The following is a 15,711-nucleotide window of genomic DNA, read 5'->3' on the forward strand; positions in this document are numbered from 1 at the left end:
TCTGCTGATTTACGGGTGTCAAAGGTACTCCGCAGCCGGGTCAGAATGTCCCTTACAGTCCTTTTCTCCTCATCTGACCATGATTTCACTTCCCGCTGGGCTGCACCGGTTAGCTGCCCCGCCAGAATGCTCACTTTCTGTTCTTCTGTCAGGGGATAAACTTTAAATAAACTGTGCAGTCTTTCTTTAAAGTCAGTTAAGGTATGGGATTCCCCTGAGTATTGGGGCAGCCAGGCTGCTCCGGGGATGTAGGGCATGGAGAACGGCATCACCGCTGCTGCAGCCACGCTGGTGGTAGAAGGTCCCTCTGCGTCCGTCATCTTCCTCCCCCCTAGTTAAGCGTGGCCTACCTTTCGTTGATCCTTTTCCGTAGGCCATGGCTCCGCTGGTGCTGTCCGAGCGAGGACCTTGCGTCGCGTCCTGGTGACGTTAGCGTCGCTCTCACTCCTTCCAGGATCTTGCGCAGCGTCGGTGCGTAGGGCGGCGCTTCGGGTCTCCCGCGGTTTGGACGTCCACGCCCCTCTTCTTCCGGTGACCATCTTGCTCGTCACAGAGCCCGTAACCCTGCAGGTGGGAATGCTGCACTTAGAGAGGATATCCTTCCATGTGCTTTCTGGACTCTCTCACTGCCTTTTGCTATGTCTACCCGGCTACAGAGACATGAACCCGTTCTGAATTGGCAATCCGGTGAGGTGCTCCGTTGGGGGCGGGATTGCCACGAGACCTGCCTGGTCCCGGTTCGCCCAGTTCGACCTCCGTCTACTCCGGCTAATTTTCCTGGTCTACCGGCACCTTATTGGTCCTATGCAGATGTCTTCAACAAAAAGGAAGCAGAGACACTGCCACCTCATAGGCTATATGATTGCCCTATCGACCTGGTACCCGGTGCCACTCCATCCCGTGGGCGTATTTACCCATTGTCGTTGGCCGAGACCCGGGCCATGTCGGAGTATATCGAAGAAAATCTGGCTAGGGGATTCATCCGGAAATCTACCTCCCCAGCTGGAGCCGGATTCTTCTACGTAAAAAAGAAAGACGGTTCACTACGCCCCTGTATCGATTATAGAGGACTCAACCAGATTACTGTCAAAAACAAATACCCCCTCCCGCTCATCTCAGAGCCGTTCGACCGCCTTAAAGGCGCGAAGATCTTCTCCAAGCTCGATCTTCGTGGGGCGTATAACTTGGTTCGGATCCGCCAAGGAGACGAGTGGAAGACGGCATTCAATACCCAGGATGGCCACTATGAATACTGTGTGATGCCCTTCGGTCTCTGTAATGCTCCAGCCATCTTCCAAGAATTAGTTAACGAGATCTTACGTGACCTCTTATATTCTTGCGTGGTGGTGTACCTGGACGACATCTTGGTCTTCTCTCTGGATCTTCCCACACACTGGAGGGATGTTCGTCAGGTCCTGCTTAGGCTCAGACAGAATCACCTATATGCAAAATTTGAGAAATGCCTCTTCGAGCCGACTTCTCTTCCGTTCTTGGGCTACATTATCTCTAAGACTGGTCTACAGATGGACCCTGAGAAGGTCTCTGCCGTCTTAAAGTGGCCCCGTCTGGAGGGGTTGAAGGCGATTCAGCGATTCCTGGGTTTCGCCAACTATTACCGTCTCTTCATCCCACATTTTTCATCCCGGACTGCTCCCATCTCTGCACTCACCCGAAAGGGAGCAAATCCTAAGGAATGGCTGTCCGAAGCGCAGGAGGCCTTCCTCTCCTTAAAACAAGCCTTTTCTTCTGCCCCAGTGTTGCACCGTCCGGATAGCAACAAACAGTTCTTTCTGGAGGTCGATGCTTCCTCTTCTGGAGCCGGAGCGGTGCTCACCCAGAAATCTCCGTCCGGGAGAATGGTAACCTGCGGCTTCTTCTCCAAGCTCTTCTCCTCATCTGAGCGCAACTACTCCATAGGATACCAAGAACTGTTAGCCATCAAATTGGCGCTGGAGGTGTGGCATTACCTGCTCGAGGGGACTCTGCACCCGGTGGTCATCTATACTGACCACAAAAACCTGGCATATCTACAGAATGCCCAAAGACTCAATCCACGTCAGGCCCGGTGGTCTTTGTTCTTCCCCGTTTCAACTTTACCCTACATTAGAGGGTAGAAGAACGTTAAAGCCGACGCCTTGTACCGATCCTTCCTGTCTTCCGGAGAGCTACGTGTAAGCTGCTGGATGTCACCCTGGATTGCTCCTCCGCTTACCATCCGCAGTCCAATGGCCAAGTGGAACATATCAACAAGATCCTTACCAGCTTCCTCCGGCACTTCGCCAATGTTCACCATACCGATTGGGTGGAGCTCCTACCATGGGCCGAGTTCTCCTATAACAACCATGAGAGCGAATCTTCTTCCAAGTCCCCGTTCTTTGTGGTCTATGGTCAACATCCACGGATTCCGTTTTCGCTTCAGTGGACAACCCTGCCGCGGAGTCTCTGGTCAGCGAATTTTCCACTATTTGGGAGGGCACTAGATCCGCACTTCTTCAATCCTCCGAGCAGATGAAGAGACATGCTGATAAGAGACGTCTGGCTCCGCCTCAGTTTTGCCCGGGAGACAAGGTTTGGCCTTCCTCCAAACATGTTCGTCTCAAAATACCCTCCTATAAGTTGGGTCCACAGTTCATCGGTCTATTTGAAGTCCTCAAGCAAATCAACCCAGTAGCCTACAAGTTAAAACTCCCGGCCACCTTACAGATTCCCAACTCCTTCCACATATCTCTCCTCAAACCAGTTGTGCTTAATTCTTTTTCCGACAATCCAGGTACCTCCCTAGCTCCAGTCTCCGCTGAGGACGTCTATGAGGTAGAGAACATTCTAGCCACCAAGAGGGTAAGAGGATAAACCTTTTTTTCTGGTGGATTGGAAAGGGTTTGGCCCAGAGGAGAGAACTTGGGAACCTAGGGAGAACATCCACGCCCCGCTTCTACTTAAAAAGTTTCTTTCAGGCTTAAAAAAGAGGAAGCGTAAAGGGGGGGGTCCTGTAGTATCGGCGTCTCTGCCCCCTGACAGGCATAGACACCATCCCTCTTACCGCCGTGCTCCCCGCCCGGCGTCCTCCGGCGCTCCTGCTTCTGCTGCTGCCGGCGTGCGCAGCTTTCCGGGCACTGTGCTTAGGGCACGCACTCCCTCCCTCTCAAAGGGGCCGCGCGCGCCGTCCTAAGGAGTCCCCGGCCAATGGCTGGAGGACCTCTCATGTAAAAGGCACCTCCTCCAAAATGGAGGTGCCCGTGCAAGGTTGTAGCTTTGTGTGTTAAACTCTGCTTCAGCCCTCAGGTCCTGCTGCTAGCTTGACTACCAGTCCAGTCCGCCAGCCTGACTACCAGTCCAGTCCGCCAGCCTGACTACCAGTCCAGTCCGCCAGCCTGACTACCAGCCCAGTCCGCCAGCTTGTCTACTCTCCAGCCCAACAGTCTGTCTACAGTCCAGTCCGCCAGTCTGTCTATGGGCCCTGCCCGCCTGCTTACCTGGAAGCACCTGTCTGTTACCTGCCGTGCCTGCCGGCCCGCTTACCTGGAAGCACCTGCCTGTTACTTGCTGTGCCTACCAGCCAGCCTACCTGCAGGCTCCTGCTTGTTACCTGCTGTGTCTGTCAGTCTGTCTACTCGGATCACCCGTCAGCCTGCCTGCCGTGCTCATCTGCTGTACCGGTCAGTTCCTGCCTTCTGACCCGTGGGAGTCACCTGCTCTCATACAAGGTCTGGCCCAGAGTAGTACCTGGTCCCTCTGCTCGGTCCTTCCCTGGTCACAGAGTCGATTGAGCCGCCGTTCGACCTGGGTCAGTCCGAGTTGATACCTAGTTACGCCCCTCTGGTCCCTCCTTGACCCGCAGCACAGAGGTTCCACCACCCGGATCCGTAATATGTACATTCACACTGAAGGCATCAAAACTATGAATTAACACATGTGGAATTATATACTTAACAAAAAAGTGTGAAACAACTGAAAATATGTCTTATATTCTAGGTTCTTCAAAGTAGCCACCTTTTTCTTTAATGACTGCTTTGCACACTCTTGCCATTCTCTTGATGAGCTTCAAGAGGTAGTCACCGGAAATGGTCTTCCAACAATCATAAAGGAGTTCCCAGAGATGCTTAGCACTTGTTGGCCCTTTAGCCTTCACTCTGCGGTCCAGCTCACCCCAGACCATCTCGATTGGGTTCAGGTCTGGTGACTGTGGAGGCCAGGTCATCTGGCGTAGCACCCCATCACTCTCCTTCTTGGTAAAATAGCCCTTACACAGCCTGGATGTGTGTTTGGGGTCATTGTCCTGTTAAAAAATAAATGATGGTCCAACTAAACGCAAACCGGATGGAATAGCATGCCGCTGCAAGATGCTGTGGTAGCCATGCTGATTCAGTATGCCTTCAGTTTTGAATAAATCCCCAACATTGTCACCAGCAAAGCACCCCCACACCATCACCCCTCCTCCTCCATGCTTCACGGTGGGAACCAGGCCTGTAGAGTCCATCCGTTCACCTTTTCTGCGTCGCACAAAGACACGGTGGTTGGAACCAAAGATCTCAAATTTGGACTCATCAGACCAAAACACAGATTTCCACTGGTCTAATGTCCATTCCTTGTGTTCTTTAGCCCAAACAAGTCTCTTCTGCTTGTTGCCTGTCCTTAGCAGTGGCTTCCTAGCAGCTATTTTACCATGAAGGCCTGCACAAAGTCTCTTCTTAACAGTTGTTGTTGAGATGTGTCTGCTGCTAGAACTCTGTGTGGCATTGAGCTGGTCTCTAATCTGAGCTGCTGTTAACCTGCGATTTCTGAGGCTGGTGACTCGGATAAACTTATCCTCAGAAGCAGAGGGGACTCTTGGTCTTCCTTTCCTGGGGCGGTCCTCATGTGAGACAGTTTCTTTGTAGCGCTTGATGGTTTTTGCAACTGCACTTGGGGACACTTTCAAAGTTTGCCCAATTTTTCGGGCTGACTGACCTTCATTTCGTAAAGTAATGATGGCCACTCGTTCTTGCTTACTTAGCTGCTTTTTTCTTGATATAATACAAATTCTAACAGTCTATTCAGTAGGACTATAAGCTGTGTATCCACCTGACTTCTGCACAACACAACTGATGGTCCCAACCCCATTTATAAGGCAAGAAATCCCACTTATTAAACCTGACAGGGCATACCTGTGAAGTGAAAACCATTTCCGATGACTACCTCTTGAAGCTCATCAAGAGAATGCCAAGAGTGTGCAAAGCAGTCATCAAAGCAAAAGGTGGCTACTTTGAAGAACCTAGTGTCCCAAGCACCTCAAGATCGGGAAGGGGGGGTAGAGAGGTCTGCTAATTATTGAACTGACGAGCAGCGGTTCCCCTGCTTTTCAGTCTGCAGGCTCCCTCCAGACTGAAGCTAGCTGCTGCAGCACAGCTGAATCAAAGCCAGGAGCTAATTATGACACGTGCAATGCCTGTTCTATTCTTTTATTCTTGCATTATTCCATTGTCCCATTTTTCCATTGCCCCCTAACAATGGGACAATGGAATAATGCAAGAATGGAACAGACATTTCACGTGTCATAAAGGCCTCCTGGCCCTTATCTGGTGGTGCTGCAGCAGCCAGCTTCAGTCTGTAGGGAGCCTACAGACTGGAAAGCAGGAGGACCGCTGCTTGTTTGTTCATTAATTAGTCATCCTCTCTACCCTCCCTCTGGTCTTGAGGTGGGTGGGACATTATGGGGGAGGGGAGAATGTGTGAAAATAGGTGGACTTATGCAGATTAAAATTGTGTGGGGTACATCTGCAACAAGCAGTATAGTTGTGTGTTTTAAGGTGTTTATTGATGAACCACATGTCTTCTAAGGGGAGTCTTTGTCCCTATCCTTACAATGGGTGCCTTCTTGGGAACAGGGTGCAGCCACAGGCCAAAATCAATTCAGGTAATCGCTTCTCGGCCTTTTGGCTAAGATCGAGTGTAGCATCTTTTCTTATCAGTTTAACATCTGATACGTCCCCTATACGTCCACAAATTTTCACATTCTCCTCTCTCCTCCCCCCTAATGTCCCGAGCGCCTCAAGACCCAGAAGGGGGGGGGGGGGTAAAGAGGATAGCTAATTATTGAACAGTCGTGTAGCGGTCTCCCTACTTCCCAGTCTGCAGACTTCCTACAGACTGAAACTGGCTGCTAAAGCACAGCTAGATAAATGCCAGCAGCCCATTATGACAAGTGCAATGCCTTTTCCATTCTTGCAATATTCCATTGTCCCATTGTTCCATTGCCCCGTAACAATGTGACAATGGAATAATACAAGAATGGAACAGACATTGCACATGTCATAATGGGCTGCTGGCTTTTATCTGGCGGTGCTGGAGCAACCAGCTTCAGTCTGTAGGGAGCCTCCAGACTGGGAAGCAGGGAGACCGCTGTTAGTTTGTTCATTAATTAGTTATCCTCTCTACCCCCTCCTCCCCACTTCTGGTCTTGAGGCATGTGGGACCTTGTGGAGGGGGGAATGTGTGAGAATAGGTTGACTTATGCAGATTAAAAATGTGTGGGGTGCATCTGCAACAAGCAGTATAGCTGTGTGTTTTAAGGTGTCTATTGATGAACAACATGTCTTCCTAAGGGGAGTCTTTATCCCTATCCCTACAATGGGTGCCTTCTTGGGGCCAGGGTGCAGCCATAGGCCAAAACCAATTCAGGTAATCGCTTCTCGGCCTTTTAGCTAAGACCATGAGTCTTGTCTGGGGTCCTTGAGTGTTTTTCCTTGACCTTACGGCATCGCTATCTTGATGGCTTAAGCCAGTTTCTGCTTTAGGCTGAGAACGAGGAGGAACTAGAGAGTGATCATAATGGGCATGAAGATACGTTATGCTGGGACCGATGACAATCGGGTTCGCAATGCATTCCGCATTGAAGTTGATGCTGCTGTCAGAGAGCATTTCAATCCGTCGTATATGGTGCACGAAGTGATCTTCAAAATCTTGGAAGTGACAAGAGAAAACATTGCTTGCCTGCAGGAATCCCGGAAGGAAGGACGGTATGTCTTGGTGCTACAATCTATGGCGGCTTGCCGGAACCTGTACAAGTTGAAGGAGCAGGAGAAGAATCCAACCTTGGATGGTTTGACCTTTACAGTCTTGTACTCCAAAGGTGATGTTCCCCTAGTCGTATTTATGTATAATCCCTTTGTGCATGTGTGTCACCCCAGGCCTGGATGCCACAAACTTGTAAGGCTGTGTCTGAGAGCAGGAGGGAGGTTCTCTGGTCATGGACCATTTGCATGCAGCACCTTCTGTCCCAGGCCAGTAGGGGGAGCAGGCTGCCCCTATAAAAACTGGTACTGAGGGCAGGGTTAGAGAGACCAGGACCCACTTCTGAAGCATCCAGAAGGGTTCCCAGAAGAGAGGGACAGGTCAGCCGCAGCTGAGGAGTCCAGGAGGCAAAGTAGGAACAGAAAGCCAGGGACAGAGGCGACGAGAGCCGGTCCTGGCAGAGAGAGACTACACAACCGGACACTGGGGTCTGAGGCTGTCAGGGTTGCAAGCCCTGCAGCAGATAACCAACCCGCAAGGGATTTCAGGTCCCTTGGCCAAGAAGCCTGGAGGCTCCGCCACACAGAGGGACCGGTACAGCACGGAGAAGCTACAGGTACCTAAGGCCCGAGTCACAAGCCATACAGGCGTAGTACACGGCAAGCTCAGGGACGTGGGCTATCATACCACTAAAGGGGGAAATAGTCAGCAAGGACAGAGAGAACGGTAGGCCTACCCACTCACCCTGACCAGCGGAGCTCGCCCAAATGCCCTCAGACACCCAGGTCCATTCCTACCCTGTACTCCTGGTGGGTCTGTGATAAGATCTGCAGTAAAAGACCCTGGACTGCATTATTGGACTCTGTGTGGTTACTGCTGAGCCTGCACCATCACCCCCAGCATCCTATTACACTGCCCTGAGGCTACACTCCTCCCGTGGGGAGTTGTACTATTCCCTGCTGCATCCCCAACATCAGCCTTAGCGGTCTGCCTTGCAGCGGCGGTCCTCCCTGACCGCAATCCATGGGTGGTGTAGTCGGACATTACCTAAAACATATAAAAGACTGCCACTGGTCTGACCACCCTGCGCCACGGGACCGGGTCGCCACTACTACTCCCAGCATTGCCCTGAAGCCCGGTCCCGAGTGCCCCACGGCCCAGCGGGTGAGTCACATGAACATGACATTGTGGCCTTTCTTAGGAGGCATTGTGAGTTTGTGAGCAACAGCCACAAAATCATGAACGAGGAGAACTTATGGACTGGCATGTACAGATATTTTGTCAGATTTGGAGAAAGTTTTTCGGAGCCTGGAGGTGTTCATTACCCTCCCCAAAGTTTCTCCATTGGGAGAGATAGGGGTATTCTCTTCTTTCCTGAGGCCCCAGTTTTTTGCAGGAAATATAAGAAGTACGGCCACTTACAAGAGGTTTGTACTGCTGTGCCTGTTTGCTCCAAGTGCAACCAAAGTGGGCATGTTGCTAAGGACTGTACCAATCCGATTGTTTGCAATGCTTGTGGTATGGAGGGGCATGCCTTTAAGGATTGTACTCGTCGTGTGAACGAGGGCAAGGCAAGGGCATACTCTGAGGTGGTCATGAACTCTCCGAGGCCTAGGAGTGTGGCACCTGAGGCCGCAGTCTCTTCCAGGGTGAAGGTAGTGGAACAGAGTGTGGGGGTTGCTCCAGTGGGGGCGTCTGCTGACCTACTGATGGAGCCTGGGAGAGTGGAAGAGGTTCTGCCAGCTAAGATGGACGTCTCTTCCTATCAGGGGGGTTTCATCGACTCCTTTTGTGAAGAACGTGAGGTAGCCTTCGAAACTCCAGGGGACGAGGCTCTCAGTTGGAGCAGTGAAAGTATGTATGAAGAGGGAGTTAGCGGTCAAGGAGACTTCACTGAGACTGGGGTGAAGTCTTCTGAGGAACCGGACCGTGCAAAGAATAAAAGGGCCCGGTTGTCTGAACCACCAAGTAGCCAATGCATGGCAAGTTCGGTGAGTGAGCGGGATTACCCAGCGGGTTCTTGTTCTCCTGCGTCAACTGCTTACCTGGAGGAGAATTTGGAGTCCACTATCTTTCAGCTAAGTGGGAGTTCGCCGGATGAGAAAGGATAAGGAAGGTGTGTTTTTTTCTGAGACTGAGTTTGTGGTTTGTTGAGCCAATGAATGGTCTCTAAAACAAATTGGGACATCGCGTCCCTTAATGTAAGACTTCTAAAGTCTAGAGTTGGAAGATCTGTGATTCTGGACTTCTTACATAACCATTCCTTTGATATTATGTGTCTACAGGAGTGTGGCATAGAAGAACCCCTGGAAGATGCTGATTGGCCATACAGCCAGCATATCTGGTCTGGCTCTAGTTGAAATAAAAATGATGTTGTTGGGATAGTATTAAATAATAGAAATTTTGTTTTTGAATGTTATAAGGTAATAGAGGTGGGTCGTTGCTTCTCTGCAGTTCTGTGTGGGAGGGGGTGGAAAGTTAAAATTATAAATATTTATGGTCCTACAATAAAAGAAGACACGTTAAGTTTATTAGATTATGTTTAGAATTACCTGGTAGGATCCCTGTGATAGTAACAGATGATTTTAACTGAGTAACTGAGGGGAAAGTTGATGCCTCAGGGAAAAAATTGGCAAACATTGTTTCTGATTTTTTATTTTTTCACGCTGCTGAGGTTTTTTTGGGGAAGCTGCCACCACCAACCTATAAAGTTGACAAGGGTGGGATAACATCTAGGATTGATAGGATGTTTTTTTCTAAAAACATAATATGTGATGGTTTTTCTCAATCTTCAGTTCCTTTTTCGGACCATGTGTACCTGAAAGGTGAGTTTAGAGGGGATTTAAGGCGGGTGCATGGGAGAGGTGTGTGGAAATTGATTGTGAGTTTGCTTGAGTATGAGAAAGTTGTGAATGATTTTAAGAAAAAATATAGTTGGTGTAAATCTCAAAAGAGTAAGTTTGAAAGTGTGTTGGTGTGGTGGGATTGGATGAAGTATGAGGTGCAAAAGTTTTTTCGTCGATGGGGCTATAAAAAGGCTGCCATGGTAAGGAGTCAATATAAAAATTTAATGATGAGGGTGGAATGGCTGGAGAAAATGAGGATGTGTGGTGTGGATGTGGATGATTTAAGAAGTGCGAGAGAGGATTTGAAGAGGACTTTGGAGAGGAAGGGAAGGGAAATAATTTTTATTTCTAAGGTGGTCCATCTTGATAAAGATGAAAAGTGTTCAAGATATTTCTTTAAAAAAATATACGGTAAGAAGGAGGGTATGGAGGAGATTTTTGATGTGGATGGTGTTTGTGTGAGTGGGAAGGATGTAATGAAGGAAGTGGTCGCGTTTTATGCTGAGTTGTTTGGCAGGAAGTGGGTGGATGAGAGTTTGAAAAAAGAAGTGCTTAAGACCTTGGATTGTAAGGTGGATGAGGATGGATGTTCTGGTCTATGTGAGGCAGTGATTGAGGAAGAAGTTAAGAAAGCGTTGTTTGGTGCAAAGAAGAATGTGACGCCTGGGAAGGATGGTTTGCCTGTGGAGCTATATGTTATGATGTGGGAAGTGATGGGTATGGATTTAGTCGAGGCGTGTCAGTTTATGTGGGAGAATGGGATGCTTGCAGGTTCAATGAAGGAGGGAGTGGTGGTCTTAATCCATAAGAAAGGGGATAAAAGGTGTTTGAGTAATTGGAGGCCAATTACCCTTCTGAACGCTGATTATAAGGTATTCAGTAAAATGTTGGCGTGTCGGATGCGTGTGGTTATAGCTGATGTGATTGGTAAAGATCAAGTGTGTGCAGTGCCTGGTAGATGTATGACGGATAATCTGTGTCTTTTAAGAGATGTGTTGTGGGATTGTAAAGTAAGAAAGCAGAAGTGTATGGTGATGGCTGTTGACTTTGAAAAGGCATTTGATCGTGTGTCTCGTGTTTCTATTTGAGGTTTTGCGTAGAATGGGTTTTCCGGAGAAATTTGTGCGTGCCGTGAGAGGATTGTATGGGGAGGTGGTGAGTGAATTTCTGGTGAATTTTTTTTTGAGTGAGAAAGTGTGTATTAGGTCTGGCGTGAGGCAAGGTTGCCCCATGTCACCGGTATTGTGTGTGTGATTGAGCCACTGCTGTGTATGATTCAGAAAGAGAAAGTGGTTTGTGGTTTGTTAGTGCCGGGAAGTGGTGGAATGACTGTGAAAGTCTTAGGATATATGGATGATGTAGTAGTGGTGAGTGAGAGTGTGGCCTCTATGGAGAGAGTAAAATTGTTGTTGAATTTTTTTTGTGGCGAGTCAGCGTTTCGTGTGAATTGGAACAAATGCATGTTTAAATGTTTTGGTGATAATAGGATTAAGATGGATGGTGTGGCTGGTGTGGATGATGCAATTAAAGTGTTGGGAGTTTTTTTTAATGATGATTTGAAAGGTTATGAGAGTTGGAATGAATGTGGTGAGTGGATTGTGCGGAAGATGAATTTTTGGAAGTTACGTTCTTTGTCTTTGGTAGGGAAGGTTCTTATTATTAAGGCTGTTATTCTCCCTATTTTGCTTTACGTTTCTTGTATCTTTCCAGTGCCCTATAGGAAAATTAAAAAAGTGGAGAAACTAATTTTTGTGTTTTTTGGGGGCAGTAGTATGGAAAGACTTAAGAGGGAGATTTTGTTTAAGAAATATTTGCATGGGGGACTGAAGTTCCCGAATATTGAAGTGTTTCTAACATTGCATTTTATTAAGACTAGGGTCATTTTGATTGGGAAGAATAATAAAGGGGCATTTAGGTGTAAGTATTTGGCTGGATGGATGCTGTATGGTCTGAATTGGGTGAAGCGTGATAAGAATGTGCCTGTTGCGTTTAAGTGTCCTGAGTGGTATGGTTTGATTGAGACGTTTGTGAGGAAGAATGATTTGTCAGCAGGTGCAATTAAAGACTTTTAGTTGGTTAAGAAGGTGATGGGGAAGATGTGTGTGAATGAATGTGAGAGTAATGTGGTTGGATTGCGTTCTATGGAAGTTGCGCGGGTATAGAAGAAGTTAAGTATTCAAGGTGTGTCGAATAGACAGCGGGATATAGTATGGATGGGCCTTCATAATATTTTGCCAGTGAGGGATTTTCAGAAGAAAAGAGATCTCATAAGATCTGCAGTATGTCCAAGGGATGGTTGTGGAGCGAATGAGACGGTGAGGCACCTTATGTGGGATTGTAATTTTGCATACGATGTGTGGAAAGGTGTGGGTGGACCGTGTGAAGGTGTTGCTGATGTGAAGTTTATTGATTGGAGAGTGGCTATGTTTGGGTTTGGTGTTAGTCGTCGTGGCCTAGAAAGGATGATGTGGTTTATTATGGTGTGTGTGCAGGAGAGCTTGTGGGATGTGAGAAATTTGTGTGTGTTTAAAAGGGTAAATTTAACAGTTAATGATTGTATTAGGTTGATCTTAGCAAGGCTATATGTAATCTATTTGTGGGACACAAGAGAAGGTGGTGGTGGTGTAACGGATTCTGAAGGTGTGTGGAAATACCTTAAGTGGCAGGATATGGTTAAATACCATTGATTGTTTTCTGGAGTTTTCTCTGGTATAAGTTTACTTGGATATATTTTTGTAGAATAATACTTTAATAAAGTAACCACAATGATGTTTGTGAAGTAGCAGTGAAACATATGACAAAGTCTGGTTTACTGTTTGCTTTTATCTAAACCTGAGTGGTTTTAAAAAAAAATATATATATATATTTTCTTATCAGTTTAACATCTGATACGTCCCCTATACGTCCAAATAATTTTCACACACTCTCCTCTCTCCTCCCCTCTAATGTCCCAAGCGCCTCAAGACCGGGAAGAGGGGGGGTGAGTGGAGAGGATAGCTAATTATTGAACAGACGAACAGCGGTCCCCCTACTTCCCAGTCTGCAGGCTCCCTACAGACTGACGCTGGCTGCTGCAGCACAGCTAGATAAAAGCCAGGAGCCCATTATGACACGTGCAATGTCTGTTCTATTCTTGCATTCTTGCATTATTCTATTGTCCCATTGTTCCATTGCCCCCTAACAATGGGACAATGGAATAATGCAAAAATGCAAGAATAGAACAGACATTGCACGTGTCATAATGGGCTCCTGGCTTTTATCTGGCGGTGCTGCAGCAGCCAGCTTCAGTATGTAGGGAACCTACAGACTGGGAAGCAGGGTGACCGCTGCCTGTTTGTTCATTAATTAGTTATCCTCTCTACCCCCCCCTGGTCTTGAGGCATGTGGGATATTAAGGAGGGGAGTGTGTGAAAATAGGTGGACTTATGCATATTAAAAATGTGTGGGGTGCATCTGCAACAAGCAGTATAGTTGTGTGTTTTAAGGTGTCTATTGATGAACAACATGTCTTCCTAAGGGGAGTGTTTGTCTCTATCCCTACAGTGGGTGCCTTCTTGGGGCCAGGGTGCAGCCATAGGCCAAAACCAATTCAGGTAATCGCTTCTCGGCCTTTTGGCTCAGATCAAGTGTCTGGACAAGAGGTTTCTTGTGTACTAGCTCTCGGCCTTCCAGCATCGCCACTGGCTTAAGCTGGATGCTGCTATAGGGGGAGAGTGAGGAGGAAACGAGAAGGCAATTCTTGAAGCGCCCATGGGTGTTAAGCTGGGACCGGGGATGTCGGGGTCAAGAATGTTTTCAGTGTCGAGGTCTCGGAGGAGAAGAAGGACCATTTCTCGTTGTCATATTTGGTCAGTGACATTTTCTATGAAATCCTGAAGATCCAGAAGTCGGAGATCATCTGTTTGCAGGAGTTCATGAACACCTTTGGGGTGCTCTCCCAGTCTGATGATAATGGATGAGTATGGAGTGATCGACATTAAGTCATGTATTTCATTTCATTAATTTATGTCTTACTAATCTGGTTGGGATGTAGTATCCCTAAATGTAAGGCAGATCAGATCTAAAATCAAAAGAACAACTGTTTTGAACTATCTAAAACATTTAGGTGCTGATTAGTGATGAGCGAGCACTAAAATGCTTGGGTACTCGTTGCTGGGGTCGAGCAAATTGGAATACTTGCTCGACCCAAGCAACAAGCCCAATGTAAGTCTATGGGAAACTCGAGTATTTTTCAGGCGGCTCCCCCCGGTGGTCTGCAGAGGGCCTAAAAATTGCCCAAATCGACGGGAACAGTGCTCAAATGACATGGGAACAGCATGGGGAAGACCCTTGGAAGCATTTCTGACTCCCAGGTCACTTCTGTCAACAACGTTGTTAGAGTATTATGCCACTTTTACGGACTCACAATAAAACATATAAAAATGAGACCAAAATGGATTTTCCGGGGAAATATGTTAAGGAACATCCTTTCCAGGGTAATGACTTGTATGTAAGGCAAAATAAATAACCAAAACCAAAAATACTCCTCCACACCTTGGGCTATGTTCACACGTAGCGTTTTTGATGCGTTTTTGCACTTTTGCATTGCTTTCAACCAAGACAAATGCATTCACTGGGAAATGTCATTTTAACATTTTACAACCTTATTTGGCCATGTGGTGTGTGACACATCATCAGACACATGCATACAGTGCAGACTGTTGTTGCAGACTTGCAACAATCACAGTCCATGTGCTTGTCTCAGTGCAGCATTCAGTTGTCCCTACCCCATTCCTTGGAATGCAAGCGCAAGTATGCATCCAGCCACTCACCCTCCCTCAGGTTGCAATACTATACTGCCAATTTTTTGACAGCTGCTTGCACTTGAAATGTGGCCTTTTAGGCTCGTGGAGGCGTAAGCTGTCCACAATCTTATGGTCCCCAGCCGCCACTATTTTTCCCGGTATTGTCTCCGCCTTCCACATGCACGGGTCCCAGAACATTACCCATACCCTCCCCAGTGCACTTACTGGGAAGGACCGCCTAATCACAAACACGTGGACAGGTGAATGTGGCCAGGGACGGTACGGAGCCAGTCCATAGCTTTTTTTGCTGAGTTGTATTTCACCACAGCCATATTCTTTAGCTTGGTGAAAGGACTTAGGAAACCATATCTACCCAGCTGTCATTTCTCCCAGGAAGTCCTCTAAAACTGCATTCACATGAAATGTGGCCTTTTAGGCTCGTGGAGGCGGAAGCTTTTTATAACCGCAGCTTTTTTTGCTGAGTTGTATTTAGCTCGGTGAAAGGACTGGCATAGAGGGAAACTGTATCTACTCTGGGTGTCATTTCTCCCAGAAAGTCCTCTAATGCAGCTTGTTGCAGAAGCAATGGCAGCCCGTCCAACATCAACTCGCACTTGTCGATGGTGCTTTGACACACAAACATCTTTCTTTGCGCATTTAATTTCATGACTACAGAGTTGGGCAATGGCCTGATCTGCAATGTGGTTTGAGAAATAACATACATAAGCACGTCTGATCCACATTAAAAAAGCAGCCATAGAGAGTCTTGGAACCCTCCCCCACACTTTTCTTAGCCAGGACTGCTTCTCGGCAGGGTTGGACGGCCCCATCAGAGAATCCTCTGGTGTGCCCTGGCTTCTACCTCAGGAGAGTTCATGATAGCGCTAACTTTGCAGCTGCTATGGGGCTCTTGAGCGGGGGGAGAAAGGGGAGCCCTCAGAATCAAATCCTCTAGTGGACACAATGTTTTTCAATATGAAACAGCTTCTCAGTGGGAGTTGTATTTCACCACAGCCATATTCTTTAGCTCGATGAAAGGACTTTATCTACTCCGGCTGTCATTTGTCCGTCACCAGGTTCCGCCCATTGTC

General features: G+C 47.7%; 1 pseudogene; it reads left to right on the plus strand.

Moving 5' to 3' along the window:
* Positions 1 to 5,896: 5,896 nt before the first annotated feature.
* On the plus strand, positions 5,897 to 6,001 carry LOC141150892 (U2 spliceosomal RNA; annotated as a pseudogene).
* Positions 6,002 to 15,711: the final 9,710 nt, after the last annotated feature.

Source organism: Phyllobates terribilis, unplaced genomic scaffold (genome assembly GCF_046119375.1).
Source record: "Phyllobates terribilis strain yellow unplaced genomic scaffold, ASM4611937v1 Scaffold_5__5_contigs__length_657084704, whole genome shotgun sequence".
In the NCBI taxonomy this organism is placed as follows: domain Eukaryota; kingdom Metazoa; phylum Chordata; class Amphibia; order Anura; family Dendrobatidae; genus Phyllobates; species Phyllobates terribilis.